Source organism: Spermophilus citellus (assembly GCF_964194105.1).
Source record: "Spermophilus citellus genome assembly, chromosome: 15".
Lineage (NCBI taxonomy): Eukaryota > Metazoa > Chordata > Mammalia > Rodentia > Sciuridae > Spermophilus > Spermophilus citellus.
Genome location: NC_138195.1, coordinates 34,681,313 through 34,698,300, shown reverse-complemented (window position 1 = coordinate 34,698,300; position 16,988 = coordinate 34,681,313). Strand labels below are relative to the sequence as shown.

The window sequence follows — 16,988 nt, the reverse complement described above, 5'->3', positions numbered from 1 at the left end:
GAGTAGAGGCCAAGAGAGTGCTCTTTGAAGATCATTTAAGAAAACCTTTAAAGGATTCAACAATGTATAACACTTACTAAATCTTTATTTCAAGCACCAGCCAGGTTTGAAATCCCTTACAGGCTAGAGTAGGTCTGATTATTTTTCAAATTTTATTTTAAGACAAGGTCTTGCTAAGTTGATAAGGTTGGACTGAATTTGCTACACCCAGCCTCACAAAATACTGAGATTATAGGCGAGTGCCACATGCCCTGCTCGAACATTGGCTTTGATTGTTTTTATGAACATGTTCATGCGGAGCTAGAACCTTAGAATGTGATCCTTCATGTACTTTTTTTCTATGGAGGGCGGGTACTGGAACCCAGAGGTGCTTTACCACTACATCCTCAGTTCTTTTTATTTTATATTTTAAGACAGGATCAAAATAAGTTGCTTAAGGTCTGGCTAAGTTGCGGAGACTGGCCTCAAACTTGGGATCATCCAACCTCCGTCTCTGGAGCGGCTGGGATTACAGGTGTGCACCACTGTGCCTGGCCATTTTTGATAAATGTTGAGTTGTGTGGAAGGCTAGCTTTGCTCTGCTTTGAGTTACTCTTTGATGAATAGAACAGCAGTTTTTAGACTGTGCCTAAACCTGAATTACTCTACTTCGTAAAGCAGTAATTTGCCATAAGCTGCTCCACTTTGAGTGTAAGTCCTGAAGTGGAATGACTCTATACCTTGTTTGTATAAACATCCACCATCTGCCTGGCACAACCATAAGGTACAAACTGATAAATTAATTGTTCTAGGAAGAATGACCACCGTGAACTTATCAAATTAATTAGAAGCATGTGCATGCATGGCATATCAAACTTATATTGAACAAACCAGGCCCACCAGCTTATCAAACACACCAGACCATCAAATGAGGAAATCCCCTCACTTGAAGCCAATAAAAGGAGGACCACACCAAGAATGGATTTGGTGGCACCCTGACCATATTACTTGATCACTGATCACCCTGACCATATTACATGATCACTATCTTGCCCAGGAAAATCACAGCAGTGAGGAACTTACAAATCTCTTTCCTCAGGTTTTAGCATAGTGTGGTTTCTTATGCTCATAATGACCATATAGTCCCACTTCAAGATGACACTGTGGAACTGCCTTTCATCTGGACCTTGGCCTAGAATAAGTTCCTGTGTTTAGATAACTATGCACCTTGAGCAAGTTCTCTGGATGGTTTATAACCTTATTTATATTCATATCTGCTTTCTGTCTTTGCCCTCAGTTCATCCTCCTGAAACCCTGTGGCTGCCTTAACTCTTTCTTAGCTTTTCTGATATATATATATATATATATATATATATATATATATATATATATATATATATAATTTATGTTATATTATTATATTATATATTTATATTATATTTATATATTTATATTATACATTATATATATATTTATTTATATAGTTATATATCATTTATATTGAAAGGAAAGTGACCTGCACTTGGAGCGACCAAGAGATCTCTATTGTGGTGGTGTCTGATTGACCAGAGAAAAAGAGGAGACAGAGAGAGGGCCTGGCAGGAGAAGGTTTTTATAGTCCTTTGCTGTGCTGCTTAAATCTAATAGGGTCTCTGGGTCTGCAAGCTGACTTGTTGGTGTACAGTGATTGGGTCACACAGTAGTTGCTAAGGGTGTCATCTTTTGCCTTCAAGTGGATTGGGCATGGGCTAGAAGTAGGTTTCAAACTGAAAAATAACAAGAGTAAGTAAAGGGAAAAGGTGCCAAATAGCGGTCCCAAAAGGAAGGGCTAACGAAGGGTGGGGGTTGGGTACTCAGTTTACCCTGCAGCTAACATTTATTCAGCCTGTCCTATAACTAACATATATTATGTGTATTTATATTATATAATTATATACTATATAACATATATAGTTATATATTACATAATATATGATCATATATAATATTATATGTAATATTATATATAATATGTATAAAATTGTGTGAAGTGTGATGTGTGATTTGAGGGTATATAATATATATGATATTAAGAAATTAAATTGAGTAAAAGAACCTGTCATTGTCTGTCTTATGGCCACCAGGTGACCCACAAGTATTCAGTGAGCTGCCACTGATGAAAGTGGTGCAGCCTGTGAATATAGTGCTAGTCAATAAATTCTGACATTGTGAAAAGACATGAATGTGTTTGGTTAATAATATAGCTCCCTCATGACAAGTTTCCATGTTTTTTAAAGAACTGGTTTGGAGAGAAAGGAGTCTCTGCATTGGGGAAAGAGCAGAAAACTGAGGTATGAAGAATGCAGACACAAACTTGAGTATGCCACGTGTTAGGTGTCCTCCAAAAGTCATGTGAGACAATGCAAGAAAGTTTAGAGGTGAAATAATTGGTTATGAGACCCTTAACCCAATCAGTGTTGTTCATCCTCTGATAGGGATTAACTGGGTGGTGTGGCTAGAGGTGGCCGTTGGAGGTGTGCTTTTGAGGTTTATATTTTGTAGTGGTGAGGACAGCTCTCGTTCTCTCTGCTTCTGGATGTGATTTCCTGAGCTTCTTTCCTCTGCCACACTCTTCTGCCATGATGTTCAGACTCACTGTGAGCCCTAAGGAATGGAGCCAGCCTTCTGTGGACAGAGAGGTCTTTGAAACTGTGAGCCCCAACATAAACTTTTTCTCCTCTAATTGTTTTTGTCAGGTCTTTTGGTTGTAGCAAAGAAAAATCTCACTAAACACCATGCTCAGGAGAAAAAGCAGTTGATTTTTAAAAAGTCACATGAGGCCCTTGTCAATTTTGAAGATTAAGTCTCAGCTCCATTCTACCAACAAGTCTTACTGGCAATAGTCTGGAGATGGTGTTGTTTCTTGGCTCCTGTTTTCAGGCAAGACATGAAACATAGTAAAAGTATAGCAAAGAAAGCACCCTCAAGAGGGAAGGAGAAGGCACCAGCTTCCGCCGTTTGCGACTGGCATAGGTGATGTTGGCGCTGCTGCTGTTCATGGTGCCCAGCCGGTTGCAGCTCCTTACCGGCACAAACAGCCCGGTCCCCCGACTCTGGCGACCGGGAAGGCGGCAACCGCCCGCACGTTCCACAAAACAGCGCTCGCTCCACCTGCGTCCTCCTGGGACAGTGACTAGGGCCCCGCGCCCCTCGCGCCTAGCTCCCACAGCCTGCACTGGTCCAGACTGCGGCAGAGGAGATAACTTCATTAAAACCTGCGGCTACAGGTGTGTAATTCCCTAGCCTTCCCTCTCCACACATCGGGGAAACCTTAAGGGCCCCTCCCAGCACTCCCGTAAGGGCCCCTACCAGCTCTCCCGTGAGCGCGATAGCCAGCCCGAGGAAATCAAAGGTGACGCGGGAGCTGCAGCGCGGAACTACCGCTCCCACCAGGGCTGACAGCTGAGGTCTCTTGCACCAGCTACTGGGGGCGTGGCTACCCGAGGGCAAGTAAAATTCGCTGAGGATTCTCAGCCCCAAGCTCTACAAACTTAGGGTGTGAGGGAATGGCAAACTGGAAGAGTGTGCCCAGTCGTTCATGAAAACAGGGCTCCCGGGAGCAGCAGACCTGGCGTGTAGCCAGTATTGTGGTGAGCGGCACCCGTGAGAGGGGCCTGGCTAGAGGAAAAGTGGGAAGTGACTAGACACAAGAGGAGGCCCTAGGGGCTGGGGATGTGGCTCAAGTGGTAGCGTGCTCGCCTGGCATGCATGCGGCCCGGGTTCTATCCTCAGCACCACATACAAACAAAAGATGTTGTGTCCGCCGAAATCTAAAAAATAAATAAATATTAAAAAAAAAAAAAAAGAGGAGGCCCTAGGCACTCAGGATTGGAGACTCCCCCAGTCTGGGAGGAGCTGCTGCACAGTGATTGGTTCCCGCGTATTGACAGGAGAAACTTGGCCTGGTGGGCACAGTGCCACCTACTGGAAGAGAAGTTAATCAAACTCTAAGACTGCATTTATTAGTTTTTTTTTTCTTTTCTCTCTCTCTTTTTTTTGATTTGGGGTTTTCTTTCAGTTTCATTTTTCTTTCTTGTTGTTTTTTAAATTTTTTTTACAATTTTTTAAAATTTTTTTCTTCTCATTTTAATTTTAATTTTTTTTATTATTTTTTAAAAAAATTTTTTTTTGCTTTTTTTATTTCCTATTTTTTTCTTCTTTTGTCTTTTCATTTCTTTTCAATTATCTTATCCCCCTTCCTTGAATTCTATCTGCTTACTCTCATTCTCTTTAGTGACTTCTTCCCTTCCCTTCTAATACCTTTCCTCCCAAGCATCAAATAAATTTATAGGAGTAAACAGTAACTCAGCAGTCAAACAGAACAAGATGTAACATGAGCAGCATCAAAAAGCAAGGAAGAAAAGGAGTACAAACAATGCAGGACAGCCTAAATATTCAGGAGGACCTAGAGTCATCAGAAAAATGGTCATATAAAGAACTCAAGGAACACCTTAGACAGATGGAATGGAACCTTAAAGAGGATACGAGACAGCAAATTCAAGCAGTGAAAGAACACATTGAGAATGAATTACATAAACAGGTAAAAGAAGAAGTTAAGCATCTTTATCAGGAGATAAAGACTATAAAAAAAATCAAACAATTCTAGAAATGAAGGAAACGACAAACCAAATTAACAACTCAATTGAGAGTATCACTAACAGAGTGGAGCAAGTAGAAGCCAGAACGTCAGATAATGAAGACAAAATATATGATCTTGAAAAGAGTCTAGCCAACTCAGAAAGGCTGGTAAAAAATCACGAGAAAAACATCCAAGAGTTATGGGATAACATAAAGAAACCAAACTTACGAGTCATCGGGATAGAAGAAGGTACAGAGATTCAAACCAAGGGAATGAGTAACCTGCTGAATGAAATAATTACAGAAAATTTTCCAGAAATAAAAAAGGAAAGAGATATACAAATTGAAGATGCATACAGGACACCGAGCACACAAAATCACAGTAGACCAACGCCAAGACACATTGTTATGAAGATATCCAATATACAGAACAAAGAGAAAATATTAAAAGCTACAAGAGAAAGGAGACAGATTATTCAGGGGTAAACCAATAAGGTTAACAACGGATTTTTCATCACAGACACTGAAAGCAAGAAGGTCATGGAACAATGTATTTCAAACACTGAAAGACAATGGATGCCAACCAAGAATTCTGTATCCAGCAAAATTAAGCTTCAGGTATGACAACGAAATAAAAATCTTTCATGATAAACAAAAGTTAAAAGAATTTGCAGCCAGAAAACCAGCATTGCAAAGCATTTTGAGCAAAACACTACAAGAGGAAGAAATGAAAAACAATAACCAAAACCATCACTGGGAAGTGCCTCAGTAAAGACAGAGGGCAAGGGGAAAGATAATCATGGAGAAACAAACTAAAATTTTTTTAAAAAAGGATAAATAATCAAACATGGATGGAAGTACAAACCATATATCAATAGTAACTCTGAATGTTAATGGCTTAAACTCTCCAATAAAGCAACATAGGCTGGTATCATGGATTAAAAACACAAATCCAACAATATGCTGCCTCCAGGAGACACATCTGATTGGAAAAGATATACACAGGCTGAAGGTGAAAGGATGGGAAAAAATATACCACGCACATGGTCCTCGTAAGCAAGCAGGGCTGGCCATCCTCATATCGAATAAAATCAACTTCAAGACTAAGTTAATCAAAAGGGATAAAGAAGGTCATTATATACTGTTAAAAGGAACCATTCACCAACAAGACATAACAATTATCAATATTTATGCACCAAATAATGGTGCTGCGACATTCATAAAACAAATTCTCCTCAAGTTCAAGAATCAAAAAGACCACTACACAATAATTATGGGTGATTTCAACACACCTCTCTCACCATTGGACAGATCCTCCAAACAAAAGTTGAATAAAGAAACTATAGAACTCAATACCACAATCAATAACCTAGACTTAACTGACATATATAGAATATATTAACCATCATCAAATGTATATACTTTTTTCTTAGCAGCACATGGATCCTTCTCAAAAATAGACCATATATTATGCCATAGGGCAACCCTCAGTAAATATAAAGGGGTGGAGAGAATACCTTGCATTTATCTGATCATAATGGAATGAAACTGGAAATCAATGATAAAAGAAGGAAGGAAAAATCCTACATCACATGGAAAATGAACAATATGTTACTGAATGATCCATGGGTTACAGAAGACATAAAGGAGGAAATAAAAAATTCTTAGAGATAAATGAAAATACAGACACAACATATCGGAATCTATGGGACACAATGAAAGCAGTTTTAAGAGGAAAATTCATCGCCTGGAGGTCATTCCTCAAAAAAAGAAAAAACCAACAAATATGTGAGCTCACACTTCATCTCAAACCCTAGAAAAGGAAGAGCAAAACAACATCAAATGTAGCAGAAGGCAAGAAATAATTAAAATCAGAGTGGAAATCAATGAAATTGAAACAAAAGAAACTATTGAAAAAAATAACAAAACCAAAGTTGGTTCTTCGAAAAAATAAATAAGATTGACAGACCTTTAGCCACGCTAACGTAGAGAAGAAGAGAGAGAACTCAAATTACTAACATACGGGATGAAAAAGGCAATATCACAACAGATGCTACAGAAATACAAAAGACAATTAGAAATTATTTTGAAAACCTATATTCCAATAAAATAGAAGGTAGTGAAGACATCGATAAATTTCTTAAGTCATATGATTTGCCCAGACTGAGTCAGGAGGATACACACAATTTGAACAGACCAATATCAATGGATGAAATTGAAGAAGCAATCAAAAGACTACCAACCAAGAAAAGCCCAGGACCGGATGGGTATACAGCGGAGTTTTACAAAACCTTTAAAGAAGAATTAATACCAATACTTTTCAAGTTATTTCAGGAAATAGAAAAAGAGGGAGCTCTTCCAAATTCATTCTATGAGGCCAACATCACCCTGATTCCGAAACCAGACAAAGACACCTCAAAGAAAGAAAACTACAGACCAATATTTCTAATGAACCTAGATGCAAAATCCTCAATAAAATTCTGGCGAATCGAATACAAAAACACATCAAAAAACTTGTGCACCATGATCAAGTAGGATTCATCCCTGGGATGCAAGGATGGTTCAATATACAGAAATCAATAAATGTTATTCACCACATCAATAGACTTAAAGATAAGAACCATATGATCATCTTGATAGACGCAGAGAAAGCATTCGACAAAGTACAGCATCCCTTTATGTTCAAAACATTAGAAAAACTAGGGATAACAGGTACTTACCTTGACATTGTAAAAGCTATTTATGCTAAGCCTCAGGCTAGCATCATTCTGAATGGACAAAAGTTAAAGGCATTCCCTCTAAAATCCGGAACAAGACAGGGATGCCCTCTATCACCACTTCTATTTAATATAGTTCTCGAAACACTGGCCAGAGCAATTAGACAGACAAAAGAAATTAAAGGCATAAAAATAGGAAAAGAAGAACTTAAATTATCACTATTTGCAGATGACATGATTCTATACCTAGAAGACCCAAAAGGGTCTACAAAGAAACTACTAGAACTAATAAATGAATTCAGCAAAGTGGCAGGATATAAAATCAACATGCATAAATCAAAGGCATTTCTGTATATCAGTGACAAAACTTCTGAAACGGAAATGAGGAAAAACACTCCATTCCAATATCCTCAAAAAAAAAAAATACTTGGGAATCAACCTAACAAAAGAGGTGAAAGATTTATACAATGAAAACTACAGAACCCTAAAGAGAGAAGTAGAAGAAGATCTTAGAAGATGGAAAAATATACCCTGTTCATGGATAGGCAGAACTAACATTATCAAAATGGCGATATTACCAAAAGTTCTCTATAGGTTTAATGCAATGCCAATCAAAATCCCAACGGCATTTCTTGTAGAAATAGATAAAGCAATCATGAAATTCATATGGAAAAATAAAAGACCCAGAATAGCAAAAGCAATTCTAAGCAGGAAGTGTGAATCAGGCGGTATAGCGATACCAGATTTCAAACTATATTACAGAGCAATAGTGACAAAAACAGCATGGTACTGGTACCAAAACAGGCGGGTGGACCAATGGTATAGAATAGAGGACACAGAGACTAATCCACAAAGTTACAACTATCTTATATTTGATAAAGGGGCTAAAAGCATGCAATGGAGGAAGGATAGCATCTTCAACAAATGGTGTTGGGAAAACTGGAAATCCATATGCAACAAAATGAAACTGAATCCCTTTCTCTCGCCATGCACAAAAGTTAACTCAAAATGGATCAAGGAGCTTGATATCAAATCAGAGACTCTGCGTCTGATAGAAGAAAAAGTTGGCTCTGATCTACATATTGTGGGGTTGGGCTCCAAATTCCTTAATAGGACACCCATAGCACAAGAGTTAATAACAAGAATCAACAAATGGGACTTACTTAAACTAAAAAGTGTTTTCTCAGCAAGAGAAACAATAAGAGAGGTAAATAGGGAGCCTACATCCTGGGAACAAATTTTTACTCCTCACATTTCAGATAGAGCCCTAATATCCAGAGTATACAAAGAACTCAAAAAATTAGACAATAAGATAACAAATAACCCAATCAACAAATGGGCCAAGGACCTGAACAGACACTTCTCAGAGGAGGATATACAATCAATCAACAAGTACATGAAAAAATGCTCTCCATCTCTAGCAGTCAGAGAAATGCAAATCAAAACCACCCTAAGATACCATCTCACTCCAGTAAGATTGGCAGCCATTATGAAGTCAAACAACAACAAGTGCTGGCGAGGATGTGGAGAAAATGGTACACCTGTACATTGCTGGTGGGACGGCAAATTGGTGCGGCCAATTTGGAAAGCAGTTTGGAGATTCCTGGGAAAGCTGGGAATGGAACCACCATTTGACCCTGCTATTGCCCTTCTCGGACTATTCCCTGAAGACCTTAAAAGAGCATGCTACAGGGACACTGCCACATCGATGTTCATAGCAGCACAATTCACAATAGCTACACTGTGGAACCAACCCAGATGCCCTTCAATAGATGAATGGATAAAAAAATGTGGCATCTATACACAATGGAGTACTATGCAGCAATAAAAAATGACAAAATCATAGAATTTTCAGGGAAATGGATGGCACTAGAGCAGATTATGCTTAGTGAAGCTAGCCAAACCCTAAAAAACAAATACCAAATGTCTTCTTTGATATAATGAGAGCAACTATGAACAGAGCAGGGAGGAAGAGCAGGAAGAAAAGATCAACATTAAACAGAGACATGGGATGGGAGGGAAAGGGAGAGAAAAGGGAAATTGCATGGAAATGAAGGGAGACCCTCATTGCTATACAAAATTACATATAAGAGGTTGTGAGGGGAATGGGAAAATAAACAAGGAGAGAAATGAATTACAGTAGATGGGGTAGAGAGAGAAGATGGGAGGGGAGGGGAGGGGGGATAGTAGTGGATAGGAAAGGTATCAGAATACAACAATTACTAATAGGGCATTATGTAAAATTGTGGATGTGTAACCGACGTGATTCTGCAATCTGCATTTGGGGTAAAATTGGGGGTTCATAACCCACTTCAATCTAATGTATGAAATATGATATGTCAAGAGCTTTGTAATGTTGTGAACAACCAATAAAAAAAAAGAGGGAAGGAGAAGCCAGAGGCAGAGTTGCATACCCACAGTTGCAGCGGCTGGGGATGCTGAGGCAAAAAGATTGCAAATTCAAGGCCAGCCTCAGCTGTTTGGTGAGGCCCTAAGCAACTTTGGGAGACTCTGTCTCAAAGTAAAAAATAAGAAGGGGCTGGGGATGTAGCTCAGTGGTAAAAACTTCTGGGTTCTATCTGAAATAGAAATATCTATTTGGGTTCTATCTGGGTTCTATCTATAAAATAAAATAAAAATAAAAGGGAGGGAGACAGTGGATCCTCTCTAAGAGGAGAGAGTGCCGTTGTGCCCCATTTGTTCCCTAGGTAGTGCTGAGGGCACTTTACCACTAAGTTTCTCTCACAGCCCTCTCCTTTTTTAGATAGGGCTCCCTAAATTGCTGATCTCAGTCTTGAGATCCTACTGCCTCAGCCTCCTGAGCCACTAGGATTACAGGCATGTGCTTAGCATGCTTCCTAGAGTTACTGGGGATCTTAGAGTTTTTACAGAGTCCTGCTCAAGTACCAGCTCTCAACTTTTGAATGGCAGTAGGATTACATCAGATTTTTAAGTCCTTATAGCACATGGTTATACCTTCATGTACCCAAGTGAAATCCTGGCGCGGGGGGTGGGGTGGGGTTTACTATTATAATGAGATTAAAATCACATGCTAAAGAACTAAAGGCAACTCTTGGTCATCTTGGTGTGCACTGACTGGTTTTAATTGGAACTTGTTTTTACAGATTTTTATGGAGGTGGCTTTGATCAGAGTCATAAAAGTCTCACCTTTAGGGTAGCTTGTGTTCTTATCAGCAGGGAGGAGTCTTACAATCAAGAGCCTTGAGAGATATAGCTCTATGGATAACAGGTTGTTTTCCAGGAATGTAACCTATCCTGTTGACTTAAGTCAGAGCAGAGCCAGAATGGCCTTAGGTAAAGAGCTTTTTAGGAGAAAGCATGTGGTGGGTCAGCATGTGGCGGCTGTGGTAGGTCCAGTCTGTGAATCTTCCCCTGAACTTCATGCCCACCCCCAGGTCTTTCTGCTTCCTATCACAAGCATCCTGGTAACTGTTCAGCAGTGTCTGGAGAAAGGATGCTCATGAGCCTTGGGGCTTCCTGCACTGAGGAGAAAAAGAAGAAAGAGAGGAGACAGGGAGGGAGGAGGGAAGAAAGAAGGAAGGTAAGAGAGAAGGAAGATGGGAAGGAGGGAAAGAAGTAAAAGACATGAAAACAAACCTTGTTTGGGCTTCAGTGACTTTATTTTAACCCCCCCACCTTTTTTTTTTTCAAAGACCTGAGGCCTTTGGTGATCTGCAAGCAATCAATTGGTCACTGTCATTGTGGTCTTCACTTACTGAAACTGCCTTCTTCCCATTTGTTGACTTTTATTTCTGTTAAGAAATTATGCCCAGGGATGTTGAAAATATCATTTACATATTGGGGGTGTATACTAATGTGTACATGGTGTGTTTTCAGTGCTAGTGTGAAGAGATAATGAAATTCTAGAACCAAGGGTCTAATAGAAGGTGTTCTGTTGTGTCAGGGCAGGATGAGAGTCAAGGACATTCTGGCCAGACTTTTTTTTTCTTCCCTCAAATTTTCTTTTTTAAAAATTTGTTCTAATTAGTTATACCTGATAGTAGAATGCATTTTGACATATCGTACATAAATGGAATATAACTTCTCATTCTTCTGGTTGTATATGATGTAGAATTACACTGGTTGTGTAATCATATATGCATGTATATATGCCCGATTTATTCCACTGTTCTTTCTATCCCATACCTCTCCCCTCCCTTCACTACCCTCTGCCAAATCCAAAGTACCTCTGTTCTTCCCTAGCTCCCACCCTATGATGAATTGACATGTGCATATCAGAGAAAACATTCAGTCTTTGGTTCTTTGGGATGACTTATTTCTCTTTAGCATGATATTCTCCAGCTCCATCCATTAACTGACAAATGCCATAATTTTTATCATTCTTTAAGGCCAAGTAATATTCCATTGTGTATATATACCACATTTTCTTTATCCACTTTTCTGTTTAAGGACACCTAGTTTGGTTTCATAGTTTAGCTATTGTGAATTGAGCTGGTATAAACATTGTGGCTGTGTTACTGAAGTATGCTGATTTTAAGTCCATTGGGAATAAACCCAAGGAGTGGGATAGCTGGGTCAATGGTGGTTCCATTCCAAGTTTTCTGAGGAATCTCCATACTGCTTTACAGAGTGATTGCACCGATTTACAGTCCCACTAGTAATGTGTGCGTGTACCTATTCCCTCACATCCTCTCCAACATTTATTGTTGCTTGTATTCTTGATAATTGCCATTCCGACTGGAGTGAGATGACATCTCAGTATTGTTTTGATTTACATTTCTCTAATTGTTAGGGATATTGAACATTTTTTCATATATTTGCTGAACAATTGTACTTTTTCTTCTGTGAAGTGTCTGTTCAGATCCTTAGCCCATTTATTTGTTGGGTTATTTGTTTTTTTGGTTTTGAATTTTTTGAGTTCTTTATATATCCTGGAGATTAGTGTTTTATTTGAGATGCCTGTGTTAAAAATTTTCTCCCATTCTGTAGGCTCTCTCTTCACATTATTGATTCTTTCATTTCCTATGAAAGAAGCCTTTGGTTCCATTCCATTTATTGATTCTGATTCTTGATTTTATTTCTTGTACTTTAGGAGTTTTGTTTAGGAAGTCAAGTTCAAAACCAACATGATGAAGATTTGGGTGTACTTTATCTTCTATTCGGTGCAGATCTCTGGTCTAATTCCTAGATTCTTGATCCACTTTTAGTTGAGTTTTGTGCATGGTGAGAGATAGGGGTTTAATTTCATTTTGTTACATATGGATTTCCAGTTTTCCCAGCATCATTTGTTGAAGAGGCCATCTTTTCTCCAATGTATGCTTTTGGTGCCTTTGTCTAGTATGAGATAACTGTATTTATGTGGATTTGTCTCTGTGTCTTCTATTCTTTACCATTGGTCTATCGGTCTGTTTTGGTGCCAATACCATGCTGTTTCTGTTACTATAGCTCTGTAGTACTGCTTCATTCTTCTAAGGATTGTTTTGGCTATTCTGTGTCTCTGATTTTTCCAAATGACTTTCACGATTGCTTTATCATGAAGAATGTCATTGAGACTTTAATAGGAATGTGTTTAATGGTTATGGTGGTGTGGCCACTATGAGACTGTTACTTCTGCCTATCCAAGAACATGGGAGATCTTCCCACCTTCTAAGTTCTTCTTCAATGTATTTCTTTAGTGCTCTTTAATATTCATTGTAGAGGTCTTTAACCTCTTTTTCTGATTGATTCCCAAGTATTTTTTTTGGAGGTTATTGTAAATGAGACAGTTTTCCTAATCTTTCAGTTGTTTTATCATTGATATGTGAGAACACATTGATTTTATATGCTGATACTTTGCTGAATTCATTTATTCATTCTAGAAGTTTTCTGGTGGAATAGTTTTTGACCCTCTAAATATAGAATTATGTCTTTGGAAAATATTGATAGTTTGAGTTCTTCTTTTTCTATTCATATCCCTTTAATTTTTTTTGTCTGTCTAATTGCTTTGTCTGGAGGTTCAAGGACAATGTTGAATAGAAGTGTTAAAAGAGGGCATATTTGTATTGTTTCAGTTTTTAGAAAAAATGTTTTCAATTTTTCTCCATTTAGAAAGATGCTGTCCTTGGGTTTAGCATAGATAACTTTCACAATTTTGAGGTATATTCCTATTATCCTTAGTTTTTCTAGTGTTTTGAACATGCAAGGGTGCTGTGTTTTGTAAAATGATTTTTCTGAATCTATTAAGATGATCATATGATTCTTACCTTTAAGTCTATTGATGTGATGAATTATACTTATTGATTTTTGTGTGTTGAATCAACCTTAGATCCCTGGGATGAACCTAACTTGTTTGTGGTGCACTATCTTTTTAATATGTTTTTGTATGTGATTTGCCAGATTTTTTTTGAGCATTTTTGCATCTATGTTCGTCAGGGATATTGACCTGATTTTTTTTTTTTTTGAGGATCTATGCAATAGTGAGAGAGGTATGTTAAAGTCACCCAGTATTATTGTGTTGTGAATCTTGAAATTGAGAAGGGTTTGTTTGATGAATGTAGATGCTCCATTGTTTGGAGCAAAAATATTTGATTGTTCTGTCTTGTTGATATATAATTCTCTTTAGCAGTATGAAAGGTTCTTCTTTGTCCCTTATTGATTAATTTTGGTTTGAAGTTCATTTTATCTGATATAAAAGGATAGAAACCCCTGCTTGTTTATGCAATCTATGTGAGAGAGATGTTTCTCCTCATCTTTTCACCTTGAGTCTGTGCATGTCTTTGTGAGTTGAGTCTCTTGGACATAGCTTGGATCTTGTTTTTTAACTCAATTTTACAGTCCAAGTCTTTTTATTGATGACGTTAGGCCATTAACATTCATGTTTACTGTGAGATAAAATAAACCAGTCATCTTGGTTTATTTCTGGGTTTCTAACTTGAATTAGTTTCTCCTTTGATTGACTATTCCTTTAGAGTAGTTCCTCCCTTTGCTGGTTTTCACTTCATCTTCATGAAATATTTTGTTGATAACATTAGTGCAGTGTAGTGCATGCTTTCCTGTGAATTCTTTTAACCGTTGTTTGTCATGGAAGTTTTTATTTCATCTTCAAATCTGAAGCTTAATTTTGCTGACTATATTATTCTTGGCTGGCATCCATTTTCTTTTAGAGCTTGGAATATATTATTCTAAGACCTCCTAGCTTTGAAGGATATGGTTGTAAGATCAACTGAGATTTGGATTGGTTTCCCTTGAAATTCCCTCTCATTTTTCTCTGGCAGCCTTTAAAATTGTATCTTTATTCTGTATGTTAGTCATTTTCATTATAATGTGACTTGGTGTGGGTCTGTTTTAATTTTGTATATTTGGTGTCCTATAAGCTTCTAGTGTTTGATTTTCCATTCATTCTTTAGGTTTGTGAAATTTTCTGTTATTTAATTGAAAAGACTGTGTATTACTTTGGTTTGTATCTCCATGTCTTCATCTATCCTAATGAATCTTGTAAATCTATTCATGTTATCCCATTCTTCTTGGAAATTCTGTTCAGTGTTTCTTAACATCTTCTCTATGTGATCCACCTTAATTTCAATATTATATATTTTTTTCTTTATTGCCTGAGATTCTGTCTTCCTATTGGTGATGTTTTCCATTGAATTTTTAATTTGGTTTATTGATTCCTTCATTTCAAGTATTTCTGCTCAGTTTCTTTTTAGAATATCTCTTTATTGAAGTGATCTTTTACCTCCTGAATTTTCTCTCTGATTTCACTCCATACATTATCCTTTACCTCATAGATCAATTTAACTATAAACATTTATAGAAAATCAAGAAATCATTTTTTTTTTCCTGTCCATCCTTCCTACAGAAATTTCCTTTGAAAATCAGATATGATGATTACTAGGCTGGGTGTGTGTGCTAAATTAACTATGCCCTTGGTAGGGTAATATAATCAAGATAGTATCAGGAGGTGTGATCTTAGGTCCAGAGGGTAGAGGCTTCATGAAAAATACCAAGGCCCCCTTGAATCATGTGAGGACACAGTGAGAAGTCACCATTTATTAACCAGAAAGTGAACCATCTATGACAAGACAGGCATCTACCTTGATCACGGGTTTTCAATTCCTGAGAATTCTGAGCAATTCTGTTATTCTGAAACCCCAGGTTGTTTAGCCCGTGGCCAGCACAGGCTTCATAAGTGAAGGTTCGGCTACGTGGGAAATCCAAAGGGAGTCTGAATTAAAGAGACAGACTCTAATTACCTTTAAACCAGCTTCAGGACGGCTTCTTGTACCCCCAGCCTCTAGCTACCTATTAAAGTAGCGAGGTTGACTGAAGAGGCTAGTGAGAAAGAGAGAACACACCATGGAGTGGACTTTTATTGGGGAACAAAAAATTCGGGGGAAAATCTCATCCAATGAAGATTAATGGGGGCAGTGTCCCAAGGTCAGGTGAGATGATTGGGTCTTCAGGGGCTGTAGTCAGGCACGCCTCCACACAGACAAGCCCTTGGATCCAGAAGGGTGGGGAAAGCTCTGAACACAAAGATGTGTCTAAGCGCCTCTCGCCCAGCCAGGGAGGTAGCTCGAATCACGTGCAAGGATGGCCTTCCACAGCTTGTTTTTTTTTTTTTTTTTGTTAGAGGAGCCTGAATGACTAAGACAGTGTGAGAGTTTACACTTGCTGCAGTCCCCCTCTTGCCCACAGCTGCCTCTTGTTCTTTTTCCTCTCTTGCTTGAGTCCTTCCCCGCACTGAGTCATAAGAGGGGAGAGTTGTTCTTTGCTCTATAGGGCAGTGATTCTCACCCCTCCCTGCACATCAGACTCTCCTGGGAAGCTTCTGAAGGAAGTGGGAGGGCAGGCACCAGAATTGGCATCAGGTTTGTGTAGTTTCTGCAGAAGATTCCAGATAGGTTGAGAATCACTGTGGTTTGGCGAAGTTTCTCAGAGTGTCAGTGTGGATGACCTGGATTAGAACTCCAGGGTGCCTTTCTAAAAACAGATTTACGAGATATGGTGATATACACCTATAATCTTAAATGTCTTAGTCCACTATTTCCAAGACAATGAGAGTGAAGATGGTAAGAACCTTTAGAGGAAAAGTTTATTTATTTGGTGCTTATGGTTTCAGAGGCCTCAGTCCATGATGGCCAAAACTGTAGCCCTGGTTCCAAGTTGAGTAAGAACACCACGGAGAAAGGGTGTGGTGTATGAAAGCAACTCAGAATATGGCACTTAGGAAGCAGAGAGAGACATCTTTACTCACCAGGGAAAAAATATATACCCTAAAGTTATGCCACCTAAAGATCTACCTCTTTTAGCCACACCCTCCTTGCCTACAGTTATTGCCCAGTTAATCCATTCAAGAGGATTAATGCAATGATTAGGTTAAGGATCTTATAACCCAATTGTTTCACCTCTAAACTTCCTTGAAATGTCTCACATATGAGCTTTTGGGGGATACCTCACAGCTAAACCATAACACCAACTCCTTGGGAGCCTGAAGAAAGAGGATCAATAGTTCAAGGCCATCTTGGCAACTTAAAAGCCCCTGTCTCTGAAAAAAAAATAGGGCTGAAGATGTAGATCATTGGTGAAGCCCACCTGAATTCAGTCTCCATGATCATACATACATGCACAAATTCACACAACAAATTCAGATTTTGAAATTTCTCACACACTAAAATACTTACTACTTGAAGCCAAATTCTAATACAGGTTAGG

The 16,988-nt window shown here is 38.5% G+C and overlaps 2 protein-coding genes across 3 annotated transcripts in view; both read left to right on the top strand.

The window, feature by feature from the left end:
* LOC308634548 (myoregulin) overlaps positions 1-16,988 on the top strand; it is a 240,215-nt gene that overhangs the window by 48,807 nt on the left and 174,420 nt on the right. The window lies entirely within an intron of this gene.
* Positions 1-16,988, top strand: part of LOC308634547 (coiled-coil domain-containing protein 6-like) — a 164,723-nt gene that overhangs the window by 9,231 nt on the left and 138,504 nt on the right. The window contains exon 1 of one of the 2 annotated variants that reach the window (XM_081268420.1): positions 2,550-2,669. The exons of the other annotated variant lie outside the window; for it this stretch is intronic. The gene's annotated coding sequence lies outside the window, so the exon portion shown is untranslated. Of the gene's footprint in view, positions 1-2,549; positions 2,670-16,988 lie in introns of those variants that run through there. 2 annotated transcript variants of the gene reach the window in all.